We start from the raw sequence: 12,702 nt of genomic DNA, 5'->3' as shown, positions 1-12,702 counted from the left end.
GCTTATTTCATGATAAATATTATATGTTAATGAATATTTTTAATCTTAATTGAAGAACTGGAGGTTAAGATACATGGGTTTTACTCAGAGCAAAACTGAATTAATTCAATGAATTTTAGGGTTACACAGTTGCACTGCAAAATAATTCTAAAACTCATTTTATTTGCACTGGACTTGTAACTGGCATTTAAGTTGCAGCTGGTTAGTCTTAAAATATAAAAAATATCCACACATTAATTTTTCAGTTTTTTTACAATTTCTACTTAATTCATGTTAACCTATTGGCACAGAATTTTCAAAGGCCTTGAGCTGATTACATTTAGATTATTTTTCATTTTAATTTTGAAATACCATGTATATTTTGGTATGTGCGCAGTTTATCTTGTCTACAATATTTTAAGGGTATAATGAGATTAGAATCTCAAATTTGGAGATAAAAATATGTAAGGGAATAATCTTTCATTTCTTTTAATCCTGGACTTTTGATTAGGTTTTTTATTTAATTCATTAAATAGTTTTTTACTTTGGTCAGTACATGTTTCTGTATACAAAAATATATAATTTCATGTGTTTTGATAAACTTACTAGATTTACTAGAAAAGTGAAGATATCTGGAAAAATACTGCTGCAAAAATATAATCCCATATCAAAGTATTTTAAACGTTGTAATTCTCCTTGCTCTAGGCATCTAGGAATGTAGCTGTATTACATTTCAGTTGAAATAAAATCTGGATTCTACTGGGAAACCAAAATCAGATGTTTAAGAGTGTTACATGTAAAAACTTGATGTTGTCAATAAATATAGTGTATGTGAACAAATAAAGATTTAAAAGAAACAACAGTACGTAAATAGAACTTTCTATAAAAATAGAATTGTACATTTTCTGCTATAGAGTTTGTTTAACTTAAATATTCATGAGGCACAATAGTTTCACAACAAATCAAATATAATTAAATGATGCATTTTCACCACTTACAAAAGGTTTATTAAAAGTTTATTTGCTCATGCAAATTAAAGTTTTAGAGTAAAAATCCACATGAAACTTAGCACTAACAATTAAAAAAAAAATTGAAAGATTTCTCGCCTGACTGCAGTATTTTGCTATGTTTAAACTGCTCAGCTTGCCTTTTAGAATCTTTAATGAAACCAGGGAGGAGGCTATTTATTTGCATAATAGGACATAATTTGCTGTGGTGAGGTTTTAATTATTTATAGGCTGTCTAAAATATTTAAAATGGCATCACTAAGGAGCATGAAATGCTGGCTAATGCCTTCATTTCAGGTTTCCTGATGATTCCTTCATGGGTCAAGCATTTTATTTGTATTTAGCATATTAGCATAGTAGCTTCAGAAACACAAGGAAAACAAATTTGTTCCGGTATGTTTGCAACTTGGGTGATTCAAAACCGGCAAAGGTCATTGGGAGCAATCAAAGTTACAAAACGTGCCAGAGGGGGGCAGCCACATTAATTAAGTGTGTGAAATAGTTCTATGCAAGTACATCTGTATCATCATGTGTTTACTACTCCACCTCTGTATGAAATTTTGTACTTTATTTGCTTTTATTTCCTCATTACTTGTCTGCATTGTATTTTGTAATGTATATATAATTTTTTTTTAAATAGCAAGTTCTATATTTTCACTATCTGTATGTTTTAAATAATTCAAAATTATTGATGCATTTTGAGGTATTTCACCCACAAAATACAGAAAACTATGCGCTTTTGGTATCTTTATTAAGTGCTGAAAGCAAGGACATGAGGGAGGAATAGGAGTTCTTGCTCCCAGGGAAATAAAATGATAGAGTTGATTTTCCTTGTGGTTTGAACCTTCATAGAGAGAGAGACTATCAGGTGAAATAAAATACAATTTTAAAAGTTGACTGGGCCCATTTCTCCATAAGAGATGGAGAGAGGCACATGAAGCCAGACTATGGAGAAAAAATTATTGGCTCAGAAATCTTCATGGAATCCTTGATGATCCCATCATGTGTCATAGTAGACCCTTCCTTCCAGCCTGGTTAGAACCCTCTGGGTGGCAGCTTTTCCCTTGAGCATAGTGATTACACCCCTAGTTTGGTGTTACCTGCAAGCTTTTTGCACAGGTCCTCCGTTGCCACCTCCAGTTGGGAAGGTGGGAAGCAGAACAGGTCCTGCGAAGGTGCCGGCAATAGGAGGCCACTCGTTACTGCCTTCTGAGCAGACCTGGCCTCGTGCACCGCCCTTTGAGTCTGAGTATCCAGCCAGGGTTGTAACACTTGGCTGCCCACACATCTAGACTTGAATGTTGTAACTTGAATACAAGAATTAGCTTAATCCTCTGTAATTCGACATGTAGGGAATCCTGACTACAGTGAAGACATTAATAATAGTTGTAAAAATATAAACTCTTTCTTCCTCCATACTTCCAATATATTGTATATCAATATAAGATAAGAAAGCTGTTATAAAACTCATTTTGTAAAACTAGTCAGTGAAAGAAATAATCCAAGAATAAAATTCAAATTTTTGGAAGTATCCTAAAAATCATTTAATTTGAGAAAATGTATTATTAGAACATTTATTTTCAAAACAATTGTCTTTAGTTCCTCCACCCCTCTGGTCTCCAAGCATCTCCAAATTTTATAATTTGACTATATATAAATAGTCAATTATATAAAATATAATTTCAGATTTTATAGTCTGAAACAAACTGCTAAAGTTTCTGTCTTTATCTTGGAAGCCTTGTAGTGTGGCTTTCTAAATATTATATTTCATCTTTTCTTATTTCATCTGGAATCTATTCTTTGCTCGTTCTCGTTGCTTTTTTCCAGTTCCTTAATGACTTAAATATTACATCAATGCAATAGTCAGCAATTAAATATTTTACTTGTTAGCTTCAAGTGGAAGTATTAAAACATTATTTATTTTTTTCATCTACTACACAGGCCTGTCCAGTTATATGCTGCCATCATCAAGCTATTTTCTCTTATTTTATTTATCAAAACAGAATCAGAAAAACAAACATCCTTGATGTGTCAGTTAACATTAATTTTATTTGATGCTCTTCCAAGGTTCAGTTAAAGTTGTTACATTTTTAACAAATTCCTCAGCAATTTTTGTAAGAGCTTCTGGGCTTCATTGAATTACAGAGTTGTCCTTAAAATTCCAGTGGTTTTATAGCTTAAGGTCGCTAAACCTTCAATATCAGATTGCTCTAGGTGTCTGTCCTATCCTCTTGAAAAACATCAGGGTATGTTCCTGTATTTTGTTTTCATACCCTTTGCCTCTTAAAAGTAGCACTAGTGTCCAAGTAACTTTCTCAGTGTCCACTTTTACTATTTTTGAGAGGATGTCACCTGCTAGAGAAAGATTAATTACTTCTGTAATTTCGTGGAAATTTTGTTGTCTCTCTTCAGCCACAAATTCTTACGTTGCTGAGAGAAGTTGTGGATGCCCCATCCCTGGAACTGTTCAGGTAGGATGGAGCTTTGAGCATCCTGATCTAGAGAAAGATGTCCCTGCCTATGGCAGGGGGATTGGACTTAATGATCTTGAAAGGTCCCTTCCAATCCAAAGCACTCCATGAATCTGATTCTATGACTCTTCTCTCTGTCAGGTTGCTAAGAAAAACATGCCACTAATTCTATTAATTTTCATCATAAAGCTATAGAATTCCACCTTGATTTTAAGCATTTTAAGGGAATTGTGAGCCTTTAATTTTCTTTTTTAATATACTCTTTCTTCAAAGACAGAGTTTAGAATCACAGTGACCACAGATATGTACCAGAAGTTAAATTTGGCAGTGTTGATTTAATGGGTTTTTTTCCATATAAAGTGACAAATTTTGCCCTAGAAAGGTCTAAGATGGTAATAATTTCTGTAATCATTTTGATATATGAATAAATTACTAGTTCTTTATTGTTATTTTTTATTATTTTTAGTTAACCAAGAGCAATTTGTCAGTTTTGGCAGATCATGGATAAAATACTTGAAACAGAAAATTAGCTATTTTATGGGAGACTAAAGAGACTATTAGTTGTAGCCAGGCAACTGACCTCAGTTTCCTAACTCCAGATGCTCTCCAGCAGTCAAGAAATGTTTCAATTTCCTTCTTAGCTTAATAGCAGCAATAGTTTTGGCCAATTAGCTCCACAAATTTAAGAGAAGTAAATTTACATCAGGCAATCGAGTTTATTGCTCTGTATTTTTTTTTTATTCTCTTTAGGGTTTACATAGTGATACATACCCCAAGTACTGTCAGTGACAATTTTCTCTCTAGTCATAATTAAGAAAGTTGTGATTATCTTGTTAAAAAAACAGAATTTTTTATTTCAACTCTGAAAACTTTTTTCTAATAATTACTCCTTTACAATGAATGTGATTATTCCACCAGACTCTATCAAAACTGTTGTCGTGTTTCCTGGCAGAGAAACTTCCGTGCTGATTGTCTCTCTCCTTAGTATCTTCTGTGGCTTAGAAACCAGCCCTTTTTCTACTCTGTAGAATATATCTCAGGAAAATTTGACATAACTAAAAAAGCAAAAAAAAAAGTGATATCATATTGGACATTAAAAAAAAAATATTTTGGTGAAAAAAGATACTTTTTATGTAAAAAATGCACACACAATTGCATTGCTGTATGTTTATTAAAATTGCTATTGCTTTGTTTATACACGGTCACTATAAAAATTGTAGACAGTACTGAATAGAATTTGAATATTTACCTTATTATTGAAGCTGCTCTTCCTCTTAAAAACTGTTGTTTGTTACTTTTCATGTGATTTTTCTTTCTTTTGCATTAGTTTTCTTAGCTCTGCCCCATTTTTTTAATACATTCATTCCCAGTCTACCTTGGAAATTGCCCATATTGGATTATGGAATCTGTAATATTAATAAATAAATTTGTCCCTCCCCTTTGCCCTTTTCTTGATTGTCCAGTGAGGATATAAACCTATTTATAACACATCTGGTAGGGGAAAAAAAGGATTCTTTTGAAATGAGAATCTCGGTGAATAACTGGATTTGCCTGGGTACTTTTGCAAACAGATGCAAAACCTTGTCATCGTAGCAATTCACTAGGCATTTACAGATTTGTTAGTCAATAAAAACATTTCTAATTTTTTTTTGCTTCTATAGTTTGTCAGAGTGTAAGATTTACATGTCATAAAAGATGTTTTTCTTGTGTTGTGATTTTTTTTTCAGCTATTACTCAAAAATATTGAATAGAATAGGCCAGCAGTATTCTTGAATTTTTGTATTGGGAAATGGGTTGAATAACTTATACCACACAGGAATAACTGAGCTGTGTGCAATTTATTTTGCATTGCAGAAGTTGAAAGTTGTTCTATATTTTAAAATGAATATTCTATCCCACACAGTTTAACTGTGTTGACACAGTGATAAAAACTTGGAGAAGAATTGATCAGAATGGATACTTGAAAATATAAAAAATTCTAAGTTTAGTTCCAAAATTAGTTGACCTCTCTTGACCAAAGGTCCCCTGTCAAGTTAATGAGAAATGGAGCAAGAATTTCAAATGTGCTATCATGCTATTTGCTTAACATTTAAGAAATCACACAGCTGGGATGCTAAATTGATATTCGTTAGAATATTCAGTGTGAATGGAGTAAATGTTTGCCTGCCTGGATTATTTTCTAGCATTTCTCATTTATATTCTTGATTTATCTGATTTCTGTTTGTTCTTTACAGATTTTCAGATCTATTATTACAAAGTAAAGTGCCACCATCATTAATATCTGATTAGGTGAATGTAAATCAGACCCCTATGGCAATTAGAGTTATCCTAACTCTTGGAGCGGATGACAAAACCAATATCATGATGACATAAACCAATACTATGGCTGTTAAGAAAAGCTTTAAAACACCAGAACTAGATACCTATAAAGTCATAATTAAAATAAATGTTAGTGGCTTTTACTGTTTAATGAAATAGAAGACATGATGCAGCTTTTAATTTCATGGATTGATATTCATGGATTGGTATTCATGGATTTTAAGTCCAGTACTTTTTTTTTTTTTTTTTTTTTTAGCTACATAGTTCAATTCTTATTCCAAAAATCCACTTGCATTGTTTGAACACACTATGTTGCTTTAAATTTGAGATTTTGCAATTAGCTCGATTGTATTCTTTTTCAATTAGGGTAGCTTCATTTATTGCTTAGGAGAAGCAATTACTTCTCCTAAGTAAGTGAAAAAATGACATTGAATTCCTTTAAGTTTACAGTTTATTCCAAGAGATAAATGACTGAACTTCCTTAAAACTTAGTCTGAAAAAAACCTTTATTGAAATGCCCACAGATTTTTATGCAAGCCTCAAAATTCTTGTATTAAAACTATGTTTGTTATGATCACATTGTAAGGTTGAAAAGTTTTGGTAAGTGTTGGATTTTCTGTTTTATCTGAGCAAAACTATTAAAAAATCTGCTGTTCATGAAACTCCAGAAACAGGGATGAACTACAACCTGAATTGTTTTGTTTTGATGAATCATAATTGGCAACATGTGAGAGGATAATAGAAGTTTTCTCTGTCCAGAGCAATTTCTGTCACTCGGTGAGGAAACAACATATAGAAGCAGAAGAACAAGATGTTATTATTTTCATTCAAATCCTTAGTGAACATTGCACAGAGGCATAAAAATATCCAAGATTAACTAATTTTGATTGTATTTTGTAGGCATGGTACCTATTGAATTATATATGTGCCAAATTGAAGAGTTTCTAGTGGTTGTGTCCCTTTGCTATCTTCACTATTAATACCAGTCATATGTAATCTAGGAATTATAGGAGTTTGACTAAATTTTAAGTTGTTACATTTATGCAAATTCAAAATAGTTTCTTCCCCTTCAAGGAAGAAAAGCAGATAATAACTGTCACAGAAGATTCACTAACCTCCACTGATCCCACAGCATAGAATTTGATTGATTACAGAAAATATTTTATTAGAATACAGGGGAAGAAAATCACATCAGGGCACCATTTTTCATCTGAAGAAATACAATCTGTTGTCAAGATAACACACTTGTAAAGTTTGCTGCTTTTTGGCTGGGGTAGAGTTAATTTTCTTCACAATGGCTAGTTTGGGGCTGTGTTTTGGATTTGTGCTGAAAACAGTGTTAATAATATAGACACGTTTTTGTTATTGCTGAGCAACACTTGCACAGTATCAAGGTCTTTTCTGCTTCTCACCTCATCCCAGAGTAAGGAGGCTGGAAGTACACAAGGACTTGGGAGGAGACACAGCCAGGACACACCAATTGACCAATATCCACTGTGTCCCTGAGCTGCAGTCAGCCCCGTTTTCATGTAACCCCTCATGTTTATATATGGAGCATGACATTCTACGGTATGGATTATCCCTTTGTGCAGTTTAGATCAGCTGTCCTGGTTATGCTCCCTCCCAGTTTCTTGTGCGCCTCCTTGCTGGCAGAAGATGAGACACTGAAAAATCCTTGACTTAAGGTAAGTACTGCTTAGTAACAACCAAAACCGGTGTGTTACCAGCATTATGCTCAAACTGAATTCAAAGCACAACTCTCTCCCAAGAAGATTACTTCTGTCCCAGCCAAACCAGGACACAAAACCAGCTATACCTTTCTCACACTACCAGCACAGTGTCACTATAATTGTCAAATGTTGGCAACTATTTTACCATAATCATTTAAACAGCTGTCAGGTAATGTTCTTTCCCTAAATAATTTATAACAAGTTTCAGTATAGAGTTCTTTCAAAAAAATTTTTCTGTTATCTAATGATCTTGTCTATTATGAAGGTCTCAAGCTTACATATGATTGTATTATTACTATTTTGTATTATCATCTATTCCCCATCTCCTCAAATTTGTTTATCTCATACTGCTTTATTTCTTTTTTCAAGGATTATCAGATTTTTACTCTTCTGTTCTTAAAGACCTTACATTAATAGCCACTGTTCCTCTAAAAATACCAAGTGGTATTCCTCTGTGTCTTCATGTTACAGGCATATTTCCTACAGCAATACTTATCATCTGTAATTTTTTAAATTTTGAAAGGTTATAACAACAGTAAGAAACACCATGACAAAATGATACATAACAGATACTCTTGGCAGAGTTACTGTTGGTAAGCTATTTTGAAAAAAAAAGGTAGTACCTAAAATAACTGTACTTCCTGAATATATCCTAGAAATTAGATGAAGATAACACTAAGAAAAATACAGTGTTACCAGTATGAAACATTCAGAAATCATGAGTGCACTCTAAAATTATTTTAATCTTGAAATTTAGTGTATTATGTATAGGTGTGGGTGTATACTATATACATATATATTTGTATTTATGTGTCTGAGAGGTACAGAGTGGCTTACGGAAATTTTAATTTGCCTTCTGCTATTGAGAAGGAGAGGTACACTTGAAGCATGCTAGCAAGTATTTTTAAAGAAAAGCTAATTTTGGTAACATTACGGCTCCAAGGGTCTAGTCTTAGTACAAATATCACTATATTTACCAATAGTGGTAACATTGCTATATGAATGAGAGATTATCTTCTGAGCTCTGTGAAGATCAGAGTTTATTTGAATGTTCTCTAGAAAAACCTGCATTGTGTATCATTACTCCAAACTTGTGAGTGGGGGGAAAAACCTTACCAATTTGTAAACCTGTTTCTGTGAGATATGCCTCTGCTCCAGTGGCACAGTGAAATGAAAATTTAATTTTCCTGGAACAGGAAGGTTTTATACATCCCCGAGAACTTTTTGTTGAGGGAAGTTGGCTTTTGGAATTGGAGAAAGATGAGAATTCTTTTCAGCTAGAGGCTAAAGAGGTACTCCTGGCTGTACAGTGTGCACAGTGGATATAGTCATTGACATACCTTGCAGCCGTCTTCACGTTCTCCTAACAGCTGGTGTGTTCTCCTCTGCGTCAGATAAGCCCCTGTGGGCTATTTATAGAAAATGTGTAGGATCTTTCTGTTGTTATTTATGTCCTTCATATGCCCTCCTAATTCTGGTAAACTGCATCATGGGCGTAGACTGCTAATGATGAGCAAATAAGATAGATGAGTGGCTGTTCACCCCCAGTGGGACAGGCATGGCACACTTTCCCTGTAGTTTTGTGGGGCCCCTACCCTTAATTCTTTCCACTGCTGAACCTGGCCCTTCCTTTAATGCACCTTTACAGTAAGTTGTGCTTACCAATTCTTCAGTGTTTCATGGGTACAGCTGTACGTGCTGTTGTCCACTGATGAGGTGCATACTGCTAACTTACCCACTTGGGAGGTGTGATCCTGCAACCATAGTGTCAGAGTCTGTCTGAATCTCTCTAATTTACAGGACAATGTACTCGGTGATTTAGGATTTATTTTATGAGCTCATTAAGAAATACAAGAGCAAACAATGGCCCAGACTAATCTCTCTCATGAATTCACATATCAGTTAATTCATGAGGTTTCATAACTTATAACCCATAGCTCTTCATGCACGTGTGAAGAAAAATTTGTTACCTAGCCAACACTAAGAGTGCTGATTCATTCTCCTTTGTCACGATGCAGGCACCTCCTCACACTGGGAGGCTGGAAATATTCAGCAGTCCAGCTGCTGCTAGATCTGTTCCATAAAAAACTTTTTTGAGTAAGTTATTCATACCTTTCAGCTTTGAAATTCGGTCTATGTAATTTCTGTAAATTAGTAGATTCTGAGGAAACTGTCGGACAATAAATATGCAAAAATGATGGCTGCAGGTGACAGCAATCTGCAGGTGATAATGGCTGCATTATGGCTTTTTAGCTCCTTCAGGCCACCTGTCCTGCCTACATGGTTCTCTCAGTTTGACCTAATGGCACTGCTTCCAGCATATGTCAGCATGAGCTGCATTAGCCAAAGTCTGAGCAGTGGCTGAGTGAACAGTCACTTGGCAGTAGTTCCTTTTTTTACTGATGTCAATGAAACAAAGAAATCCAGTTTCTTCAACTCTTTGAAGTTAGGTATCTATTTTCATTTCAGACATTCTGCAGTAGCAGAGAATCCACACATGGGTATGAGATGTGATGCAATGTATGGGGAATTAATTTTCTGTGATTTTCATTGTAAAATGATTTTACAGTACAGTTTTAATTAGTTTTAGTTTCTTCTTTCTAAAAAAGTGTTTTTACTTTTTCTTTACCTTTGATCTCATTGACTGTTGTCAGTTACAGAAATACTGCTAGATTTTGTTGCTAGCAGTAGGAATCACAAAAAATCTTGAGGGAGAACTTGATATGTGATTTTGTTACTACTCAATCCCTCCCCAAGTCCCTCCATCTGTTTTTGAATATCTGAACTTTACTCCTGTGTATTAGATTATGTACCCTATATTTAAGACATGTGACTGTAGAGCTTATATAGTCATATGCTATATATCATAGAACTAAGATATATAGCTCTTGAATTATCTAGACTGCTTTAGGTATGCTTTAAAATGATGATTCTGTTTTTCATATTTGACAGTTTAATTTCATTACAAATAAAAATATTTTGTCAAAATTTTAGTGTACTGCATCTTTGCAGTTAGATTGATATGAAGTTTAAAATTTTTGCTACCAATATTGAATTTGATTTTATTTTTAATCTCATAATGTTGCATTAAGTCAAAATATCTCATACACAGATAAAAGACAAGAATAAATATTTAAATAAAATACCTTTATGATTAGCACAGTTGAAGAGATAGCATAAAAGTACAATTAAAATTCACATAATTTTGGAAAGTTTACTAAATGTTAGAACTACTGAAGGAATACACTTTAATGTAAAACAGCAAGTGCACAGACATATGCATATGTGTTTATAGAAAATAATTGTTGGGATCAATGAAACAGTGAATAAAATATTTGAATTTTTATTCTGTGCAATTTTACATAATTTGGTCTATGAAAGCTTTATCTATAAAAGTATAAAGATGTGGATGACAATATTATGAGAAAGATCAAATTATCATCATATGTATAAGGGATTAAGGTCTTTTTATTTCACAGCTATTCAATTTGTATGATTCTATAGCTTTTTAAATGTTCTTTATTCTCAGCGTTAGTTTATAATGTTCTTGTACTATGGTTAGGAGATAATAATTAAGGAAGTTTATTCAGAGTTCACTGACTGCTTTCTCAGAGAGATGTGGCTTATGTTCTCTTCTATTAGAGAGGTTTGGGAGTACTTAGCTAAACAAATCATAAGTAGCTCATAGCACTTGTTTGAAATAAACCTCCCTACCACTGTAATTACAATATGTAAGATGTTAGTGTGATCATTGCTAAAAGAAAAGAAAGAAAAATGTGTGTTTTAATAGTAATAACAAGAAAGTGCAGACTTCTATTTTTTATTACTTATTCATTGGAATGTAGTTAAATACCAGCTTGATTTTGCTCTGTCCGTCCTTTTATAATTAAACCTCTTGTCATTTTTCAATGGCAGTAATAAGGGCATTATTAATTTACATGGAGTCCTGAGAAAATAATATTTTGCATTAAAACCTTATCCAGATTTTCACTGTGAAAATTAAAGTTAGTCCTTTCCCTGTCATAATTAAAAAAAAAATTTCAAAAAAGAAATGCCAAATTTTTTTCATTTGTGGAAAAATTGCCATGCTAGGAAATGTAGACAGATACAGATATTTTATACCAGAAATAGATAGAGTGCATGTGTTGGTTTTGACTAGGGATCTTTTTTTTTTTCAATTACATCTTATTTTTAAGCAGTGTTACTTACATGCATACAAAACCCACTCAGTACATCCATATTGATTGGACTGAATATTTATCCTGTCATGGCATTAGTAGTTCAGTCCCACAGGATTAGTACACACAGGATGAAGAATCTCAGGAAATGAGACTCTGAAACAAATCCATTAGGTAGACCTTAGGATAGACTACTCAGTGTTTCATCCACATTTTCGACCCTGAGTACATCGGTGTCCTTAATTACTGTTAGCAATCTGAGCAATCAAAATGCTCTTCTTGCAGAAGGCCAAGTTTTGGTCCATTCATGGTTTTTTTCCACAGAGACAGTTTTGACAATAATGCTAGAATTTATAAAACCAGAGTGTTGAAAGACCACCGACAGCAAGCAAATGCAGTATGAGAAGCAGCAAAAAGGCAACATTATAATTAATGAGCTGAGAAAATTTGTGTTTCTGCTTTTTCTGCTGTAGGATTCCCCAGTGCTAGGCCATTTATCTCTGGAGAATACCACAGCTATGCAAGAGAGAGATCTATCTCCATTCCAAAAGTCAGAAATTGGAGGAGATCCCTTCCCCTACAAACTTCTGAAATTTTATTTTCTCTGATTAATATTGATATCTTTAGTAACGCTCATACTGCTCCTTTTAATCATTAATGTGAAGAAAATCAGTATTTATTGATGATTGCCATTATGTGATATGTTAGATATTTCTTTAAATATTGTAAGAAATTATTTGAATTACTAAGTGACAGCTGTGACTATACATTCACATAGAGATTTCTAAAGACTTTCTTTCCTTATGTGTGCAATATTGTACAGCTGAGTAACATTTGTTAATTTTAGCATAATCTGAAACAGTTTCTGCCAAGATTTACCACTGTTTGTTCTGACAGTTAGAATGTGCTGCCTGCTTATCAAAGACGCCTTCAGAAATATTACTATCCTCTCTATAAACTGCTTTATTGAAATAAATTAAGCCAGGCTGAGAAATGTCTAGAATTAAATTTATGAATA

At 33.4% G+C, this 12,702-nt stretch overlaps 1 long non-coding RNA gene across 2 annotated transcripts in view; it reads left to right on the top strand.

The window, feature by feature from the left end:
* The window catches only part of LOC137472182 (uncharacterized), a 95,591-nt gene extending 83,461 nt beyond the window's left edge, over window positions 1-12,130 (top strand). For both annotated transcript variants that reach the window (XR_010998052.1, XR_010998053.1), the window contains exon 3: window positions 12,009-12,130. This is a non-coding gene — a long non-coding RNA (uncharacterized lncRNA). The remainder of the gene's footprint in view (window positions 1-12,008) is intronic.
* The last annotated feature ends 572 nt before the right edge of the window (window positions 12,131-12,702 follow it).

The sequence above is a fragment of the Anomalospiza imberbis genome, chromosome 4 (assembly GCF_031753505.1).
Source record: "Anomalospiza imberbis isolate Cuckoo-Finch-1a 21T00152 chromosome 4, ASM3175350v1, whole genome shotgun sequence".
Lineage (NCBI taxonomy): Eukaryota > Metazoa > Chordata > Aves > Passeriformes > Viduidae > Anomalospiza > Anomalospiza imberbis.
This window is presented reverse-complemented; position numbering and strand designations above follow the sequence as displayed.